Genomic DNA, 22,374 nt, shown 5'->3' with positions numbered 1-22,374 from the left:
CCACATGGAGCTGATTAGCTGTATAAATCTGAGGTGCAGGTCATGGGAGAGATCTAACTCAGAGACATTGACACGGGGTGAGAGCTGCAGCTGCGGGGGCAGGCTAGATTGTGGGGGTGGGAAGGAGGGGGAGAGAGGGGGGGAGACAGAGAGAAAGAGAGAAAGAGAGGGAGAGAGAGACTAGAACTGAGACTAGCCCCAGGTCTCAGACATACTTTATTTAGTCCACACCGTATGCTTTAAAATAATTTCAATTCCTTGTCAAACATTTAAAAGCTAGGAAATGTCACATCACATCAAAGTCAGGTTTTCCAACTTCTCTTGGAAAATGGGATATTCTGGAACCCTGGGCCTGCACTGGAGTTGGGCAGTGGCCGCTGCTTTGATGGGGAGTCCGACCCCCAGGAGGCCACATGCCCTGTGCACCCCAACAGCTGGCTGGTGTGACTCAGTGACTTTCACAGCTCCCGACCCCCGGCGTAGCAAGATAAGGCCGGGGAAGGGGGGCAGCTGGCAGAGCTCATGAGGAAGCCAGAGGAGGACGAATACCATGAAACAGTAACCAGGACAGGACCCATTCCAAAGGGTGGGGGAAAGGGTGATGCTAAGAGGGTGGAAGTTTTACATGGGGGGGGGGTAGGTTGTGACCCCCTCTATGCCACCCCCCTCCAAAGATGCAGAGATAGGAAGCCAAAGGAACACAGCCTTTCACGGCACACATTGGTGCAGGTGTGTAGAGCTGGAGGCAGAAGGGGCTTGTCACCCTCAGCTGGGCACAACACTGTCCCTAAATACCCTGTTCCTCCTACTGTGAACTGGGACAGCATGATTCTTGTGCAGGAAACTTCCTCCATTTGCTTATGTCTCTTATGGGACCCAAATGCCAAAGAAGTTAACAACAATGTTGTTTAGAGCAATCCCTTTCATCTGTGTCTAAGGTCATACTTAAAACTTGCCTCACCTCAACTGACCTCCTCCCTGACTGGTGCAAAAGGGGAAGTCGGCCAAAAAGGAAAATATTGTGACTTCATGAAAGATTCTGGACACATTTGCTAAAGGAAGCAGAAAGTTTTCTAGGGCCAATAAAAGCACTTAATGAGCTGCAGAGAGTGAGTGAGGGGCCAGTGTGGAAAATCTGATTCTACCCCAAATGTAAGTCTCAAACTAACTGAAGAGCAGGGGAAGGAGAAAGGTCAAGAGCTCACAGCCTCACTTTGTGTCCCTCTTCCTTCTGTGGCCCTCATTAGAGTGGAATTTAACCAGAGGATACTAAAGGAATCAGAGGCACACCTGGCCCTGAGAATGAGAAACCTAAGTTTCTTCCAGGAGCCAGAGGAGGTAAGACTCCAGGGAAAATCCCCAGCCATGCTCCCTCCAGAGGGTAGCTCTAAGGGGGGTGTGAGAGATTTAGGCCAGGTTTGTGTGAAGATGTCCTGGGAACCTCCTGAAAAGCAGGTGAGGACATATAAAGGATCTAGGATCCTCTCTGACATGGAGGACTCAGAGGTTAACTGGTCGGGCTCCGCAGTTTGACTACCTGTGTTTGTATGCTAGTTCAACCACTGAGGAGCTGTGTGACCTTGGACAAATTTCTTAACTTCTCTGGGCCTCGGATTCCTCAACTATAAAATGAAGATTTTCCTGTAGTTCATAAGGTTATGATGAGTAAATGAGATAATGAATGTAAAGTGCCAGGCACAAAGAAAGCCCTCAGACAATGATAGTGTTAGCTGAGTATCTTGTTAAAACACGTGTAGGGCCATTCTGTTCTACGTATCGGCAGGGGCTGGAACTGAAAGCCTCCGAACTCTGAGGTCAGCCTTTGGGCGAGAGTTGGCTCTGCCTGTAACTCTACTTTGTAGCCAGGAAAGATAAACCAAGACCTGTTCTGCTTTCACAGTCCTGGGCTTTAACAATGGGGTGGCAGGAATGGTCTTTGGAAAACAGTTTTTCAAGACAATCTTAAAAGAAGAACACAAGTACTACTCAGGTTTTAATGTGCAATTGTGTCTGTGTCAACAACAGAATGGAGACACTGACTGCAGGAAGATGGGCGCCGTGGAGCAACTGCTTTGTAAATCTGGCATCAGGTACGGGACTAATCGTGTCTGGTGGACTCCGATACACTTGAGGCAGCTTTGGCTGATTTTTGAGTTGTCGGATATTCCAGATGATGGAGTTTAAACTAATCCTGTGTAATTATGAGCCCTGAGATAACAGGATCCAAATGTACTTTGAAACTCATTAAAATGAAAGCAATGGCTGAAAGTATTTTTTCTTCTTTCAAAATCTGTCTGATTTCATAGGAAGAGGACTAGTTACATAAACAGAGCAATCAGTCTAATAAGATTTTCTTCCAGGAGCCGGAGAATACTGCATTTTCTACCTAATAGTTGGACTTGGCTGCTGAGCATACAGAATGACCTTCTCCTTTCATTCAATTTCAGGCTTGAAACACAGGGCAGAGGGAGCAGGCAGCTAGGGCTGGCAAGCCAGAGGGAAGGAAACCAGGGAGCCTCAATATTGCAGGGAGACCCTCCTAAATGGGAAGAGGACACTCCGAGCTTGGCTCTAAAGAGAGTCCTGGGGATGGAGGGCAGAGCAAGCATAAAGGACACAGAACAGAGTGTGGCCCGTGGCCATGATGGCCAGCCTTGCCGAGGGTGCAGAGCCTAATGGGGAAGACAAGCAGCACAGCACGTGTGTGTGCTGCAGGCATGTACGTCTGTCTGCCGCTGCTGGCACAGGTAGCGTCTGACCCAGTTATGAAGACCAGTCACCAACCTTCTCCTCTCACACTCCCCTGCTGGCTGCACTGGGGAAGCCCGACCTGTGCCAGCAGCACCCCTGGCTCAGGGCAGTGGTAACGGGGGACAGGCTGGGCATGTGAGCCAGCTGGTGGGGCAGCACGGGAGGGGAGAGACAGCAGAAGGCACAGGCAGACATTTAAACTTAAGGTGAGGCTGACGACGATCCACTGGGGGTGGGATGGGGCTTGGCAGGGTAGAAAGGGGACACAGGGATTTTCTGAATCGCTCTGGGGAAACAAACTGTAATCTTCCCACGCACTGTTCTCATGTGGGATGGTGCTGCTCTGGAGTACTGCACAGGCCAGGAGAAGGGGAGTTGCTCTGGCTTGCTCAGATTGGGTCTGCATGGAATTCACTAGGCAGGGCTGGAACTAATAACCTGCACACTCACGGCAATGGACCTCCCTGCCAGGTATCCAGACTGGTGTGGGAAGGGGCAGCTGCAGGAGTGGAGCAAGTGGAGAAAAGAACGGTACAGTTTTTATAAACGTTATAGACTAGCAAGTGGCAGCCATCACTACTGTACATGTATGTTACATGTGCTTGTGTTGTACCAGGAACTGAAATTGTTTCAAATTCATTATACATAATTCTTACAGCAACTGTAATTATTATTCCCATTTTACAGATTAGGAAACTGAGGAATAGACGCATCTATAACCTGCCCAAGGCTACACAGTTTGGGAATGTGGAGCTGGGGTTTGAACTCAGGCCTGACACTAGAAGTCCTTGCTTTGGTCACTATGCTAAGCTTCCTTGAGGCTAACCTATCTTCTCATTTGGATTCTGGATTAAAGATCAGTGTGGACAGTACTTGGACTGACAGGTTAGGAGGAATCCTGGTGTGACACTCAGGACTTCACCTGGGTGAGAGTCCACAGCACTCTGTGTGTTGACTGACATTGCACTTCCTCTGCTGGCTCATGTCACGCTCTGCTTCCTCTGATTCTACAGAGGGAGAGTGGCTGAGAAGTGCGTGCAGGGCAGGCGTACGAGAAGGGAGAGGAAAGTCCCAGACTTGGAAAGAACCCGAGGCGTCCTTCAGCCTGACCACCTGGTTTTACCTCCAACAACTGAGGCTCCTGACGTTGGAGAAGAAAAGATAAGACACCATTAACATTTTCAAATACCTGAAAAGCTGTCGGCCAGAGAGGGATGAGGCAGCTCCAAATGGGAGAAATAATAAGTCCAGGGAGTAGAAGTTAAAAGAGATGTATAAGGTATATCATAAAAAAAACCTGTTTTGTTTTCATTGTTCTTTACTATCAAGTGATGGAAGGGGCTTTCTAGGGAGGAACAGGACTGTCTTGGCAAGAACACTTGAAGCAAAACCTGACTGACCTGTTTGGGTCAGCTGGGTGGTGACACCAGTGTCCTCCACAGTCTATGCCCATGACAAGAGTCTATAATCTTATCCTTTCTTTCTTCTCTTTTCAGATTTATTATTAAATCTCTAGGAGAAAAAAGCTGACCTTTTGAAGATGACTACACCTCCCTCAGCCACAGACGCCATATTCTCCTTGGGCCTGAAATGGACTTTTCCTTATGAAAAATAAAATGATATAAAACTTGCTCACACTGATCTCCCTGAGCCAGTTATAGTGAAGGAGCGGGCGTGTGAGTGTGTGCGTATGTTCAGAAACACCAGTGGGCCGGTGCCTTAACTGACCTACATCAGAATATCCTGTGAGATGTCTCCAGACACACGCCACCCAGTGTACTCCATATCCCCCTCATGACACTCAGTACAGTAAATGCCCTGTGGTGTTCCAATTCCTGCAGCAGGGCAGGAACAGTGCTAAAACCCCGCAGCTAAAATCCATAGCGGGTTTGCTGGCTGCATTTTCCACCCTGTCTGTGATTGGAATCCAGAAGCCTTTTCATAGGCATATGCTCAATTCCTTCTCGATGCTCCCAACATTCTGCTTTGCCTGTGTTTTATAACCGTTATTGCTTCCCATGAATCCCAAGCCATCTCAGTGGCTTCATGCAGGTCATGTGATAATGTTGGTTAAAAATAGGTAAAGGTCACAGGCAAGTCTCATAGACAGAAACCCAAGGTCAAGCACTTGTACCAATGCCAATGTTGTCAGCCAGTGTGCTTTTATTCCTGGCAAACCAGCCCAAGCAGCTCTGACTGATGGGGCAGATTTCATTACTCTCCAATGATTTCCAATTAAAGGAAAAGGAAGGTCCACCCACTGCTGCTACCCCACGTGCCCAAGCTACACAAACTACTTGTTTCCAGGTATTATCCCCTAAATGTAGCTATTGAAGAGAAGTGAGGGCTAAAGACTATCCAGAGGCACATTATACAATGTCCTTTATTTCCTTCTGAAGAAACCCCAAGTCAATACCCTTCTTTATGTTGGACACACGTTATCTTTGGTATACAAACCAAACCTAACGCTCAACCTTTAAAAGTTATTAATCTTCAATAGTTTGTAAGAACAAACAAAAAACAAAGTATACCACTTCTATTCACAAGAGAGTTTTTTCTAACTCAAAACAAAAAAGGTTTGCTGACCCACAGACATTGGTTAGCAAATCTCCACATAGGAAAAGTTTCCATGCTCACTTTACAAAAAGCTTTGCCATCTTTATCCTTTTTGCTGAGTTGGGGATTAAAGAGACGTATGGTATTAGTACTGCATTAAAAACAAGAAAAAAAATCCTTCACACTGCTACCTACAAATAAAATGTTAGGACCTCCTTTGTTAGGAAATTTAAAATCTAATGAGGGGGAAGGAAGTTGAGAACAATAACTTTGATTATATAATTAAAAAAAAACTCAAAATACAAAGTCTTTGGGAAGATCAGTGATTTTCTGTTTTCTGCAGACACCAGCCTTGATCTGTGAGTAAACGGTTCATTTCTGAAAGGTGTTAACCACACTAGGGGTTTCAGTCAGGGGCTTGTGGGGCAGCTCCATTTCCTCATATGGGAATTCCAGTCCCAGCAAAGCACTGCCAGGCTGCATGCTAACCACCCCTCTTATTAAAGGATCTTTTGATAACTTTCTTTTGGACTTCCCCCATAGCAGTATTTGAAAAACTGGCTCCAATGATCTGGAGTTGGAGCCTCTGCATTGCTCTGGTCCCATTTTTTCCTCCTCTTCCTCAGCCTTCTCCTGGCTGACCACTTTTTGGCCACTCCCTTGAGCATTCCAACTGGGGGAGCAGGGATATGGAGAGGTGACAGTCAATGCCCCTCGAATCAGCTGCCTGGTGATAGACGTGGGGCACACACCCAGCTAAAATAGGGTCTCTGCATTAACTGTGCCCCCTCCTCCGTGCGCAGAGGCAGGCAGGGCGCCTGCAGACAATGCGCGGATGATGCAATCGATGGGCTGGATGACAGACAAACCCACACGCGTACACATACTTCAATTTCTGTAAAGCTGAGAAACAAAAGCACTTTATGATCTCCTTCTGATGCCAAGTTTACGATGCCTCCAGAACCGACAAGAGTGACTCAGGAAAATCCACCAAACCCCTTTCAGCACTTACTTAACCCAGCTACCTGTGTGAGCGCAGAGACAGGGGTGTTGACTTCACCTGAGTCAGCACTGAGCCACGTGATTTCTTGCTGGAAGATGATTCAGCAAAGGAGCACTGACCTCTGAGACAGGGCTGTGGACCCTAGGACCTCCCTGCGCCTTTCTGGGCCTCCACAAGGGCAAAACTCAGGGAACCTCCGAAGCCCTAAGCAAATTATGTATTTTCTTTGGTCTCATGATTATCAGCATTTTGGGATAATTTAGTGCCAGCCTAAAAAACTTGGTAACGTGGTGACAATAGAACATATGCAGCATTTATTACCAAACCAAGTTGAAAAAAATGTAAAAAATAACTGCATTTAAGGTCAGCAATCTGGAAAGCCTATAACTATTCTTTACACAAATGTGTGTATCTTCATGTATCTTTTTTGTGTTAACTTCTGAGGATATTGCCGGTCCTGATAATCTATTCCCTGAGAGCTGGGGGTGGGGCTGTCTGCTCCTGGAGCATGCACCTGTGAGTATTTAAATATTGAAAGAGAGGATAAGACAAAAGGGGAAACAAGGAAAATGGGTCTTTTTTGGGTGCACACAATGGTTATTTTTAGTTGTCAGGATCATTGGTTAATGATTTGGGAATGTTTTAAGTAGAAGTCCTGGGCTAAGAGCTGCACGTGTGCTCTAACTACCCCTCTGTCCACTGACTCTGTGCTCCACGGGAAATGTTCTTGCAAGCAAGTCCTTTCTTTGTCCTTTACCTATGTCTGTATGAAATTTTTGGATAGCCACACACAACTCAAAAGTCCATAATCAATCAAAACGAGTCCATAATCATGGCGGTGGCAGCGGTGGAGAGGGGGATGGCAAAGGTGACGATGGGAAGGGCCAGTGCAGGACAGTGGTATTAGATCAGGGGTCAGAGGATCCGGGAGACTACTCTGCCAACCACGCACTCTCAGAGGAATGCTAGTGAAGGACACCCCCCCTGCCCAATTCAGGGGCTCAGTGACACCATCACACCAGATGAAGCCCTGAGGTCTTTAACATCTATACCTCTACGGTACATTATATAAATGGGTGTCTGAACAGTTTCCACAGATACAGATAATAATACCTGCCATTTTAAAAGGTAAGAGGGAATTCAAAAAGCTTTTTATTTTGAAAGAAAAAAGAAGACAACCAAAATATCCAGTAGACACTAATTTGAGGAACAGTTCCAAGCATATATTCAAACAAGAAAGATCATTAGAAAATCTCTGGAAGCCATGTAAGGATGGCCCACCACAGCGAGATGGCGGCGAGAGGGGTGGGAAAGGCTGGTCTGGAGATCTTGCCTCTTTCTGCCTCTCTGGTGGGAAAGAGAAGACCCAGCCCGTCAGAAAAGGACCCCACAGGGTCCCAAGGCAGCAGCTTGGGGCAGTGTTCACCAATGAGGACTCTCTTCTTCTCTGATCCCTTTTGTTAAAAATGCTTCTTTGGGGTACTCTTAGCTACTGACTTGGGGGTTGAAGGACATTTCTAGAGGAGGCATAGAAACTTTTCAGGGATGCTGAAGAAGTAACTGTGCTAAAAAACACTGGTTAATTTTGTATGTAGCACAAAAATGATCAGAGTGATGTAGACGGCCAGTCCAGGAACTGGAGACTCTTACTTGGACTCAAAAGAGGTAGCTGGGATCCATGGAGAAACTCGTATGTGGATCACATCATTTGCTCTTTCCATATGTTTGTATTGTAAACGTTCATGAAAGTGGAGTTCACTTTTTCTACACAGGCTAGAAATGTTTCTTCCTACACACATGCTGAGCTTGTATAAGATATCCATTCACATGTTGGCTTGTAAAATTTTTCTACTGTGGACATTTTAGAGAGGATTGTTAAATGGACCCTATGCACCCACCACTCAGCCTTGACAGTTACTGACACATGGCCAGTCTTGTTTCATTTGTTCCCTCTCCCAACTCCTGGATTATTTGGAAAGAAATCCCAGCAACCATTTCATTGGCGGATACTTCAGTCTGTTGGTCTACTCTTTATACAATAGCCAGCGCAATTTTTAAACATGAAATAGTGATTTTATGGCTCATGTTTGCTTGAAATCCTTCAAGGACTTACCCTGGCACTTCAGATAAAGTCCAAACTCCTTTCAGTGACCTATGCTGTCTTTCTGGCTCTTGCCGCTTCTTCAGCCTCATCTCCACCCGCCACTGCCTCACCCTTTTGCTCACAACACCCCAGCCAACCCGCCATGGAGTTAGTTAAATGGACCTCTCCTTACGCAAGACCTTTACATACTTCCAAGCCTAATTTCCCTTCAGCCTTTATTCTCACCTTAAATGACATCTCTTCTGCATAGCCTCCTTTAATGGCCCAGAGCAGTCTCTGCCTGTTCCATGCTTTCAAAGCACCTTGGACTTTCTTCTTATTAAATGGTAAATATATAGTTATTGTATAATTGCTTCTTTTAAACCTCTTTCTCCTTCCCCACCCCAACTAGACTATAAATTCCACAAGGGCAGGGATCCTGTCTGCCCTCCTCATGACTGGATGCTTGCACAATACCAGAATGTAGCAGAACCTATGCCTGCCATGCCTACACGCATTGATATAAGCCTGTTACATGAACATATGGGTCAATATCTATTAATATTTGGCTATTTATATACCACCCATGTGTCTTTGGTTAAAATTAAAAGCTCTTGGAGAAAGAAAATACAATTCTCTCAGGAATAAAAATCTACCATAGCCTCGTGTACAATTAAGCACTTCTTAATCCTGATGATGTTGCTGAAGTGTTCAAGGAGAGGATCAGGAAAATAACATCTCCAAGTGTGTTGTAAAATTACTACTCATAAGTTAACAACACTAATAACTTACTCTTGTATTGTGCATTCCACTTTGAAAGTGCTTTCATCTACAATGCCTTATTTGAAGTAGGTACTGTAGGTGTTACCATCACAGTGCTACAAAGGTAAAGACTAAAAATGAGCGGCAGAAGTGGAATGAGGTCTTGTGTACTCTAAGATTAGTGTGTGCTCTTTCCATTCTAACGTGAAGTCCCTTCACCTCTCTGGGCCGCAGTTTCCTCATCTGTAAAGCAGGGATTTAGACAAGATGTTTCTAAGGACTTCCAGCCCTGTAATTCTGTGTTTATGTTACTAATAATCAAAAAAGCTCTATGAAATTAAAGGCAGACAAGTGATTACAGTTTAAAACGTAGCACTCAAGACCTCCCTACTGTTTTTAGAACTATGCAAGGCACCATCCCAATGGATTCAACCATCCAACATTAGGAACTCTAGTGATCACCAAGCTCCCAGAATGCCTGATGATAGGTTGTCACAGAATTCTGGGTAAAGGGCTCAAGTCTGTATGAGTTAAGGAAGACAGTTTGCCTTTATGTGGCATTGTGCAACAAAATGAAAGCTTGTTCAGAATCCTTCAAAATGTCTCATCTTACCTAACTTCTGACATGATTCATTTCCTAAGCCTTAGCTTATCTGACCTAGGAATGTTACTCCCACCTAGCCAGCACTACTCAAAAGTTACTGCAAGCATCGGTTTCTTTTCTTTTTAAAATTGTTATGAGTACAAAACAGTTGTATATCTTTTTTTTTCTTTTGAGACAGCGTCTTGCTTTGTCGCCGGGGCTAGAGTGCAGGGCCTCCATCACAGCTCACTGCAAACTCAAACGCTGGGGCTCAAGTGATTCTCCTGCCTCAGCTTCACAGGCAGCTGGGACTACAGGCGCATGGCACCACAGCTGGCTAACTTTTCTATTTTTTGTGGAGATGGGGTCTAGCTCTTGCTCACGCTGGTTTTGAACTCCTGGCCTCAAGCAATCCTCCAGACTCAGCCTCTCAGAATGCTAGGATTATAGGCGTCAGCTACCATGCCTGGCCCATAATAGCTGTATATCTTAATAGGGTACATATGATGCTTTGATACAGGCATACAATGTGAATTAATCAAATCAGAGTAATTAGGGTATCCATCACCTCAAGCATTTAACATTTGTGTTAGGAACATTCCAATTCCACTCTTTTAGTTATTTTAAAGTGTACCCTACCTCAGTGTTGATTATATTCATTCACTTTGTTGTGTAATCAAATAATGTTCATTCTACATAATTTTCTAACTATATTTTTGTACCCATAACCATCCCCAATTTATGCCCACCTCCCCACTACCCTTCCCAGCCTCTGGTAACCAGTATTCTACTTTCTGTCTCCATGAGATCAATTGTTTTTAATATTCAGCTCCCACATATGAGTGAGAACATATGAGATTTGTCTTTCTGTGCTTGGCTTATTTCACTTAACATAATGTTCTCCAGTTTCAGTTTCTTTGTTGTTGCAAATGGAAGGGTTTTATTCTTTTTGTGGCCGTATAATATTTCATTGTATATCACAATTTCTTTACCCATTCACCATTGACGGACACATAGGTTGATTCCATGTCTTGGCTATTGTGAATGCTGCTGCAATAAACATGGGAGCACAATTCAATATACTGAATTCCCATACTTTGGAAATATACCCAGCAGTGGGATTGCTGGATCACATAGTAGTTCTATTTTTAGTTTTTTGGGGAACCTCCATATTGTTCTCTATACTCGTTGTGCTAATTTACATTCCCACCAACAGTATATGAGGGTTCCCCTTTCTCCACATCCTTGCCAGCATTTTTTTTTTTTTAATAAAAGCCATTTTAGCAGGGCGGTAAGATGATATCTCGTTGTAGTTTTGATCTTCATTTCTCTGATGACTAATGATGTTAGGCATTTTTTCATATATCTGTTGGCCATCTGTGTATATCTTCTTTTTAAACAACTATGCAAGCTTGGAATATGTCTTCTTTTGAGAAATGTCTATTCAGATACTTTGCCTATTTTTAAATTGGATTATTTGATTTTTTTCCTATTGAGTTGTTGAAGTTCCTTGAATATTCTATTTCTTAATCACTTCTCAGATGCGTAGCTTGCAAATATTTTCTCCCATTCCATGGATTGTCTCTTCACTTTGTTGATTATTTCCTTTTCTGTGCAGAAGATTTTTAGCTGTGTGATCTCATTTATCCAATTTTGCTTTTGTTGCCTGTGCTTTGGGGGTATTACTCAAGAAGTCCTTGCCCAGACCAATGTCCTGAAGCATTTCCCCAATGTTTTCTTTTAGTAGTTTCATAGTTTCAGGTCTTAGATTTAAGTCTTTAATCCCTTTTGTGTTCATTTTTTATATGGTGAGACATAAGGGTCTAGTTTCATTCCTCTGCATATGGATATCCAGTTTTCTCAGCACCATTTATTGAAGAGACTGTCCTTTCTCCACTGTATGTTCCTGGCACCTTTGTCAAAGACAAGTTCACTACAGATGTATGGATTTATTTCTGGGTTCTCTGTTATGTTCTATTGGTCTATGTGTCTATTTTTATGCTAGTGCCATGCTGTTTTCATTACTACAGATCTGTGGTATAATGTGAAGTCAGGTAATGCGATTCCTCCAGTGCTGTTCTTTTTGCTCAGGATGGCTTTGTCTATTCTAGGTCTTTTGTGGTTCCATATAAATTTTAGGATTATTTTATCTGTTTCTGTGAAGAATGTCATGGGTATTTTGATGGGGGTTGCATTGAATCTGTAGATTACTTTTGGTAGTATGGACATTTTAACAATATTGATTCTTCTAATCCAGGAGCATGGAATATCTTTCTATTTGTTTGTGTCTTCTTCAACTTCTTTCACCAATGTTTTATTAGTTTTCATTATAGAGATCTTTCATTTCTTTGGTTAAGTTTATTACTTGGTATTTTATTTGTAGCTATTGTAAATGGGATACTTTTCTGGTTTCTTTTTCAAATTGTTTGCTGTTGGCATATAGAAATGCTACTGATTTTTTATGTTGATTTTGTATCCCGCAACTTTACTAACTTTGTTTATCAGTTCTAATACTTTTTGGGTGGAGTTTTTGGGTTTCTCTAGATATAAGATCATATCCTCTGCAAACGAGGATAATTTGACTTCTTCCTTTCCCACTTAGAAGCCTATTAATTTCTTTCTCTTGTCTGATTGCTCTAGTTAGAACTTCCAATACTATGTTGAATAATAATGGTGAGAGTGGGCATCCTTGTCTTGTTCCAGATCTTAGAGGAAAGGCTTTCAATTTTTCCCCATTCAGTATGATACTAGCTATGGGTCTGTCATATATGGGTTTTACTATGTTGAGGTAAGTTCCTTCTACACCCAGCTTTTTGAGAGTTTTTATCATGAACGGATGTTGAATTTTATTGAATGCTTTTTCAGCATCAATTGAAATGATCATGTGGTTTTTGTCCTTCATTCTGTTGATATGATGTATCACATTGATTGATTTGCATATGTTGAACCATCCTTACATCCCTGGGATGAATCCTACTTGATCATGATAAATAATCTTTTGAATGTGTTGTTGAATTTAGTTTGCTAGTATTCTGTTGAGGATTTTTTCATCTATCTTCATTAGTAATATTGGCCTATAGTTTTCTTTTTTTGTTGTGTCTTTGTTTGGTTTTGTCATCAGGGTGATACAGGCCTCATAGAATAAGTTTGGGAGTATCCCTTCCTCTTTGATTTTTTTTGGAATAGTTTAGGTAGGATTGCTGTTAGTTCTTTGAATGCTTGGTAGAATTCAGCAGTGAATCCACTGGGTTTCAGGCTTTTCTTTGATGGGAAACTTTTTATTACTGCTTCTATCTAGTTACTTATTATTGGTTTATTCAGGTTTTGGATTTCTTCTTGGTTCAATCTTGGTAGGTTGCACGTATCTAGGAATTTATCCATTTCTTCTAGGTTTGCCAATTTATTGGCATATAGTTGCTCATAGTAGTCCCTAATGATCCTTTGGATTTCTGCAGTATCAGTTGTAATGTCTCCTTTTTCATCTCTGATTTTATTTATTTAGCTCTTCTCTCTTTTTATCTTAGTCTAACTAAAAGGGTATCTATTTTGTTTATCTTTTCAAAAAACTTTTTGTTTCATTGAGCTTTTATATTGTTTTTTTTGGTTTTAATTTCATTTATTTCTGCTCTGATCTTTATTCTTTTCTTCTCCTAATTTTAGATTTGTTTTGTTCTTATTGAGATGAACCATTGGGTTATTTATTTGAAGCTTTTCTACCTTTTCTACCTTATTGCTATAAACTTTCCTCTTATTATTGCTTTTACTGTATCCCATAGGTTGTTTTTGTTTTTGTTTTTTGAGACAGAGTTTCACTGTGTTGCCTGGGCTGGAGTGCAGTGGCATCCTCATAATTTACTGTAACCTCAAACTCCTGGGCTCAAGCAATCCTCCTGCCTCAGCCTCCCAAGTAGCTGGGACTACAGGCATGCACCACACCTGGCTAATTTTTCTATTTTTTTGTAGAAACAGGGTCTCTCTCTTGCTCAGGCTGGTTTGGAACTCCTGACTTCAAGCAATCCTCCTGCCTTGGCCTCCCAGAGTGCTAGGATTACAGGTGTAAGCCCCACACCTGGCCTACCATAGGTTTTGTGGTGGTTTTTTTTTTTTTTTTTTTTGAGATGGAGTCTCACTCTGGTGCCTGGGCTAGAGTGCCATGGCATCAGCCTAGCTCACAGCAACCTCAAACTCCTGGGCTCAAGCAATCCTCCTGCCTCAGCCTCCCAAGTAGCTGGGACTACAGGCATGCGCCACCATGCCTGGATAATTTTTCTATATATATTTTTAGCTGTCTGTATAATTTCTTTCTATTTTTAGTAGAGACGGGGTCTCGCTCTTGCTCAGGCTGGTCTCAAACTCCTGAGCTCAAACAATCCGCCTGCCTCGGCCTCCCAGAGTGCTAGATTTACAGGCCTATAGGTTTTGATATGTTGTGTTTTCAGTTTCATTTACTTCTAGAAATTTTTAAATTTCCTTCTTAATCTCTTCATTGACTCACTGGTCATTTGGGAACTTACTGTTTAATTTCCATGCATTTGTATATTTTCCAATGTTTCTCTTGTTATTGGTTCCTAGTTTTATTCCAGGTGGACAGAGAAAATACTTGGCATGATTTCAATTTTTTTTTTTTTTTCAATTTTTTGAGACTTGTTTTGTGGCCTAACAAATGGTCTATCCCTGAGAATGATCCATGAGCTGAGGAGAATAATGTGTACTCTGCAGCTGTTGGGAGAAACGTTCTGTAAATATCTATTAGGTTCATTTGGTTTACAGTGCAGACTAATACAACATTTTATTGTTGATTTTCTGTCTGGGTGATCTGTCCAATGCTCAGAGTGGAGTGTTGAGGTCTCCAACAGCACCGGAGTCTCTCTCTCTTTTTAGCTCTGATCATATTTGCTTTATATATCTGGGTGCTCCATGTTGGGTACATATATATTTAGAATTGTTATTAATACAGCCTTGTGCTGAACTGACTCCTTTATCATTATATAATGACCTTATCTATTTTTATAGTTTTTGTCTTGAAATCTATGTTACCTCATAGAAATATAGCTACTTCTGCTCTTTTTTCATTTCTATTTACTTAGACTATCTCTTTCCATCACTTTATTTTCAGTCTATGTGTGTTTTTGTATGTGACGTGTGTTTTTTGCAGACAACATATAGCTGGTTCTTGTTTTTTTAAAATCCATTCATGTACTCTGGGTCTTCTGATTGGAGAGTTTAGTCTATTCACATTCAACGTTGTTATCAATAAGTAAGGATTTACTACTGCAATGTTTATATTTGATTTCTAGTTGTTTTGTGGTCCTTTCTTCCTCTTTTCCTCCCCCTCTCCCTCCCTTACTGTCTTCCTTTATTAAAAGTGAGATTTTATCTGGTAGTGAGTTTTAACTTCTTACTTTTAATTTTTTGTGTATCTGTTGCAGATTTTTTTTTAAAATTTTTAATATTTTTTTTAGCTGTCCATATAATTTCTTTCTATTTTTAGTAGAGACTGGGGTCTCACTCTTGCTCAGGCTGGTCTCGAACTCCTGAGCTCAAACAATCCACCTGCCTCAGCCTCTCAGAGTGCTAGGATTACAGGCGTGAGCCACCACGCCCGGCCAGTTGTAGATTTTTTGATTTGAGGTTGCCAGAAGGCTTACAGAAACCATCTTATAACCAATTATTTTAAACATATGACAACTCTGCTTACAAACAAAGAGAAATCTAACAAAAATTCTACTCTTTAACTCCACCCCCTCCACTTTTTAACTTGTTTCCATCAATATCTTTTTATATTATCTCTCAAAACGTTGCTTGTTATTTTTGATAGGTTTGTGTTTTAGTCTTCCTACTCAAGATGTAAGTGGTTTATACACTGCAATAACAGCAACAGGGTACTCTGTATTTGTGTCCTTACTGTAACCAATGAGTTGTGTACCTTCAGAAGAGTTCTTATTATTCATCAATGTCCTTTTCTTTCAGATTGAAGAACGCCTTTTAGCATTTCTTGTATGACAGGTCTGGTGTTGATGAAATCCCACAGCTTTTGTTCATCTGGGAAAGTCTTTAGTTCTCCTTCATGTTTGAAGGACATTTTTACAGGATATAATATTCTAGGGTTAAGGTTCTTTCTTTTAACACTTTGACTATGTCATGCCACTCTCTCTTGGCCTGTAAGGTTTCCACTGAGAAGTCTGCTGCCAGATGTATGAGAACTCCTTTAAATATTTTTTTCTCTTTTCTTGCTTCCTTTAGGACCTTTATCTGTGACTTCTTGGAGCTTTATTATTAAATGTCTCAAGGTAGCTCTGTTTGGGTGAAATCTTCCTGGTGTTCTCTGACCCTCATATCTGAATATTGATCTCTTTCTCTAAGTCTGGAAAGTTCTCCGTTATTATTTCTTTGAATAAACTTTCTACCCCAATCTCTACCTCCTCTTTAAAACCAATAACTCTTAGATTTGCTCTTTTAAGGCTATTTTCAAGATCTTGTAGGCATGTTTCATTCTTATTTATTCTTTTTTCTATTCTGTGTATTTTCAAATAGCCTGTCCTCAAGCTCATGAATTCTTTCTTCTGTTTGGTTAATTCTGCTGTTTAGAGACTCTGATGCAAATCTCAGTTTTTCAACTGAATCCTTAAGTTCTAGAATTTCTGCTTGATGTTTAAAAAATATTTTCAGTCTGTTTGCTAAATTTGTCTGATAGACTTCTGAATTTCTTCTCTGTGTTGTCTTGAAGTTCACTGAGCTTCTTTAGGACGGCTATTTTGAATTCTTTGTCTGAAAGGTCACCTATCTCTAACACTCTGGGATTGGTCACTGGTACCTTATTTAGTCTGTTTGGTGATGTCATGTTTTCCTGTATGTTCTTGATACTTGTGGATGTCTGTCAATGTCTGGGCATTGAAGAGTTAGGTATTTTTTTAAATCTTTGCAGTCTGGGCTTGTTTGAACTCTTCTTTCCTGAGAAGACTTTCCAGATATTCAAAGGAAATTGAATGTTGTGATCTAAGTCTTTGGTCAGCCATAGCAGCACTGGGGGTGCCCCAAGCCCAATAATGCTGTGAATCTTGGAGACTCCTGGGGGTACCTCCTTGGTGAGCTTGGGTAAGACACAAGAGAATTCCCTGGATTACCAGTAAAATTTCTCACTCTCTTCCCTCACTCTCTGTGCTGGCCTGCTGGAGTTGGGGGAAGAGTGACATGGGCCTTTCCTCACAGCCACCAGAGGCAGGTCACCCCTGAAACCAGCTGAGTCTCCCCAAAGCCAGTTGTGACTGTTGCCTGGCGACCTCTGATGTTGACTCAAAGTCCAAGGGCTCTTCAGTCAGCAGGTGGTGAATCCTGCCAGGACTGTGTCCTCCTCTTCAGGGCAGCTTCCTTCTGGCCCAGGGTGGGTCCATAAATGCCATCCAGGAACTAAGGCCTGAAGTCAGGGGCTTGGTGCTTTATTTTACTGTGGCTGAGCTGGTACCCAAGTTGCAAAACAAGGTCCTCTGAGCTCTTCCTTTTCCTTAAGTGGAAGACTTTCCCTGAGCTGTACTGCCTGTAGTTGGGGGAGGGGTGACACAGGCACTGGCTTGGTCGCAGCTGCTGGTGTCTCACTGGGTCATGTGTACTCCAAGTCCACTGTCTCCGAGCTGGCACAGGCACAAGAATTGCCCAAGGACTGCAGCCCTTGTGGCCTGACTCCCTAACGAATTTAGTCCAGGCCCCAGGCTGCTCTTTGTCAGCCGGTGGTGGGGCTGGCCGGAACTTAGGCTGGTCAAAATGCTCCCTGCTGGGCACCAGCAAGATTCTGCCCTGTGCTGTGCTCCCCTGTGCCAGGGCGGCCCTGAGTTTCAATTCAAAGCTCCACAATCACTTCACTCTCCCTTCCCTGGGCACACGTTCTTTCTCCACTTGGGTGCTGGTGGGGCACTGCCAGGGAGGGCAGGGGTGGCATAGGCAATGCAAGTCTGTCTTTTCTGCCCTCTTTAGTGCCTCTTTCTTTGATATAATGTTAAAACCAGGTGCCATGATTGCTCACCTGATTTCTGATTCTTCTGAAAGTGCTTGCTTCCGTGGATAGTTGTTGAATTAGGTGTCTGTGCAGAGGGACGATCACTGCAGGTTTCTATTTGGGGTCATCTTGCTCTGCCCCCACTCACCCCCCATCAGTCTCTGAGTACATCACATTATATAAACACTGGTCTATTTCACTGGAAGTAAAATCAGTACACATAATTTGGATTTAGATGTTTCTACAACCTGAAGCCTTTCCTTCTTGGCTTTCCTACTGAATCCTCTTCCACTGCCCCAGGTCCCACCCCATCCTCCACCCTCTCTTTACTCTCCACCCTCTCCCCTAGTCAACATCTCCTCCCATGGTTCACAGCAATAACCTCCAAGCCTCCCTCTATCATGGGTTACAGACCCACATGATCAACTGCCAAGTATATACCACTTTCTGATTGTCTCCCTGGACCATCAAAGCAAATGCCATAAACTCATCTTTCACTGTTCCCCTCTGAACCTAACACTCCAATGGTATAGAAGTAGGAACTGCAGTTCTTGGAACATGTATGCTACTTGCTGCCTCTGAGGCTTTGCACAAATTATTTCCTCTGCCTAGAATACCCTTATTCCTCTTGTCTACCCCACTGAACCCGTATGTATCCCTTAGCACCCATTTTAAATGCCTCTTCCTTCATCTTGTCCTTATGTCACATTCCCTGTCCTTGCCCCCCAAAGAAAGAAACCCTCAGAAAAATCATTCCTCCATGGCAGTGTGCTCAGTATTCATGTTCTCATTCCTACTAGTCTGTAAGCAGCAGCAGAAGGCCGTGTCCTTTCATCTTGCATTCCCGGCCCTCAGCACAGGCCAAGCAAAGGAAGACACCTGACAAGTATTTACTGAGCTGAATTGAACATGGATTCTGATTTCCTAAGATATTGGCTTCTCCTTCCAGAGTTACAGGCCCTCTTCTCAGGTCAGCAGAATAATAATTACTTCTGACATATGACATTATTCAAATGCACAATATTTAAATAACACAACAATTATTACCATAAACATTATACCTTACTTTACTGAAAGTTAAATAGGTGAGAGAGTCATGCTATGTGGGCAGTAAACACAGCACCCTGGTAGCTTCCTCCTGTGGCTAATGTTCCAGGGAAAAGAATGACATCAGGGAATAATTTGGATGCTAGAAACGTGGAGCTCCAAGGGTAAAAACACACTCATTAATGGAAAGTAGGAAAAAAAATGGGGACTGGCCAGATGTAATCCATCTTAGAACCTTGGACTATAAGTCAGGAAAATTTGGAATCTGATCCCATGTTATTCCCACCCCGCTTTTTTTTATTGTGGCAAAACATATATAAGATTTATCATTTTAACCATTTGCAGTGTACAGTACAGGGGCATAAGTGCATTCACACTGTACAACCATCACCCTATCCATTTCTAGAAACTTTTCATCTTCCAAAATTGAAACTCCATACCCACTGAACACTAACTTTCCCTTCCCACCTTCCCTCAGCCCCTGGTGACTACCAGTCTACTTTCCGTCTCTATAAATCGATCACTTTAAGTACCTCATGTAAGTGAAATCATATGTTTGTCCTTTTGTGTCTGGCTTATTTCACTTAGCATAATGCCTTCAAGGTTCATCCATGTTGTGACATGTGTCAGAATTTACTTGCTTTTTAAGGCTGAGTAATATTCCATCCTGTGTATTACCACATTTTATTTATCCACCTGTTGACGGACACTTGGGCTGCCTCCACCTTTTGGCTATTGTGAATGATGCTGCTGTGAACAGTGGTTACAAATATCTGCGTCAGTTCCTGCTTTCAATTTTGGGGGGCATATATCCAGAAGTAGAAGTGCTAGATAATGCGGTAATTCTATGTTTAATTTTTTGAAGGCCTGCCCACCATACCGTCTTCTACAGAGGCTGTATCATTTTACACGCTCTTCAGCAATGCACAAAGGTTCCAACATATTTGTTAAAGTAATATGCTGCATGGCCTTCCATGAGTCACAATTTCTCTGTGCCTTATAGTTTCATCATCTATAAAATGAGGGGGCTGGAATGAACAATCTCAAGTTTTATTCTAGTAATAAAAGAACTATATTGGCCTAATTAAATCAAGTTGCAATTAGAGCCAGAAAGCAGTCTGAATGTGTTGTGTTGCCTGACTTGGTATCTTGAACCCTCCTCCTAATATGACAAAGTAATAATTTTTCAGAGACAAAGAGTCTCACTGGTAATGGTGGAGGACACTTCCTGAACACGCACCCTGCGCCGAGCATTGCTCCAAACATCCCACACGCTCTCATTCCATCCATATAGTAGCCCGTGGGGTGAGTACCCAAACTGCACAGGAGAGGAAACTGAGGCATGGCAGAATTATGCCACTTGCCCAAGGTCCACAGCCAGTGAGTGTAGGAGCCAAGATGTGTCCTCGGACAGCTCTGCTCAGGAGGCAGTTTCCGAAGCAGCCCAACTCTGTGTTTCCCTTTCCCTCCTCAGTGTTTCTCCTGGGTCTTCAGTGCTCTGAACTGTTTTCCTTCTTTTCCTCGATCACACTTTCATTTACAGGTTTCAGCCCTCTGCAAACACTAGCTGAATGTCCTTCCTCATCTACAGCATTTAAACTTCCTGTTTTTAGGCAAGGAGGCTGAAATTGTACGAAACTGTACCAGAAATCCTCTCGGCAAATTTTTTTTTAGTAATTTTATCTGACAACTTTCAAATGTTTTCCAGAAAGTTACTTTGAAGGCACATTCCTCGAAGGAGGAAGAAACAGGTGCTTATTGTGTGCCCAGGAAGTGTGTCTGTAATATTTAATTTAATCCTGACAATAGCCCTATGGCGTGGCTCTTTTCCCCTCTATTTTACAAGCAAGGACACTGAGGTTCAGAGGGCATAGTGGCTCCCCAAGGTCACCCTGCTGGATGGTAACAGGGCTGGGAGGCAGACCTGGCGCTGGGAGCCCAGAGCCTCGGCTCCCGGCTGTGGGGAAGACACCCCAGAGAGCACGTGGAGTGCCATTTAGGAAAATGAGTGCTAGATAAATGACACGTAATGAACCAAATGGCGCAGCTGGCATCAGAAAGGAGCTGAAATAAAGGGAAGTGAGGGATTCGCGGCTTCCCAGAAGTGAGCCCATGAGGAGAGGGAACAACTGAGTCTCCACTGCAGATGACACTCTCTTTAGGCACCACACGCTGTTTTCTCTCAGAGCAACGATCATGGGGAATATTACTGGGTAACATGTGCTTGTTACCAAAAATACTTGTATTTGCATAAAAGATAAAGCTTAAAGTAATTGAGTTTATCTGGTTAGGATTTAACAGTCTTAATAATTCTATATGAATCTTAACCTTGCTTAGTACCTGTCCTAGGCTCTACAAAGGCTGGCTGAGGGAGTGATACCTAGCCTCAGATTTAGTTGGAAAGAACTCTCTCAGGAAGACTCTGAAACAATGAGGTTGAGGACTTCTAAAAATATGAAGGGAAAAATTAAGAGAAGCAGATGTTAGTGACGTCCACCCCAAATAGTGATGTGGCCTCTTAGGATTTCTGCTAGACCTAGATTCGAAAGGTATGAGGGATGTTTCAGAGAAACACTGATCTGGATTGTTAATCCTCAAATAGAGAACACTAAAGTTTCCTGAGGCATAGACTGACTTTTGATTCCTACCCTTCATGGTTATCAAGCATAGCAAGCTTTATATACCAAGGCTATAAACGCACATTTCTTAATGGCTTAAATTAGCATTTTCATTCGAATTACGAACTCTGGGATCTTTCCTCTAAATACGAAAAATGCTAAATCAGCTACAGTAATTGGACTGACTAGGTGTGCCGTGAAAAACCATTGGTATGATGATGGTGGCTGTTGCAGGCCATGGGGGCTGGCATGTCTTGCCAATCACAGAGCCAGATTCCAGGTCAGGGAAGTGGGAAAGGCATCAGTCTGTGTCAGCCCATGTTTGCAGCACGCTGAGACTGTGTTACCATAGTTTACCTTATCAAGGTTGGCTGGGCCAACATAGGAGAGTACATTTCCCTTCAGGAAGTTAAGAGACTTCATGGCACAAATCCACAAAGACAGGCCCTTTTCCATGCTGTTTTACTCATAAAACTACAAAAGCCACATTCTTGGTTTCCCCAGTCTAAAATTCCTACTACATATACAAATGAATTGTTGTTATGAAAACATGCTAGATAGGAGACGTTTGGTAGACCCCCAAAGCACTCTGCTGTTATTTCCAGATGAGATTAGTGCTTTCTCAATTTCAGGAGGGTGCTGCCACCTGAGCTTCAGAATCAAACTATAAATCATGTATGAGTCACTTTGGCAATATTTGCCTGAGAAGGATTCCTGTGATTATTTCTCTTTTAGTGATGTGGAGAATTCTCGGGGACAGTCACGCCTTCGGCTCCAGTACACAGTGGCCCACATACAAACTGTTCTTGAAATGGCACTGATTATGAGGCCGGAGATTTCTAAAGAGGGAATTCTGTCAACAAGATATCTCATATTTCCCAAATTTAGCTTTTTCTCTCAAATTATTGAAAGACTATAACCTGAGGAAAGTAATTCTTATCCCATTGATACTACCCAACAGAAAATGGGTTGCTCTGATTC

General features: G+C 42.6%; 1 protein-coding gene across 1 annotated transcript in view; it reads right to left on the bottom strand.

Moving 5' to 3' along the window:
- PRKCH (protein kinase C eta) overlaps positions 1 to 22,374 on the bottom strand; it is a 219,142-nt gene that overhangs the window by 6,075 nt on the left and 190,693 nt on the right. The gene's annotated exons all lie outside the window — the stretch shown is intronic.

This window comes from Eulemur rufifrons, chromosome 2, assembly GCF_041146395.1.
Source record: "Eulemur rufifrons isolate Redbay chromosome 2, OSU_ERuf_1, whole genome shotgun sequence".
In the NCBI taxonomy this organism is placed as follows: domain Eukaryota; kingdom Metazoa; phylum Chordata; class Mammalia; order Primates; family Lemuridae; genus Eulemur; species Eulemur rufifrons.
The sequence above is the reverse complement of the archived record's forward strand: the minus strand, read 5'-3'. Positions and strand labels throughout refer to the sequence as shown.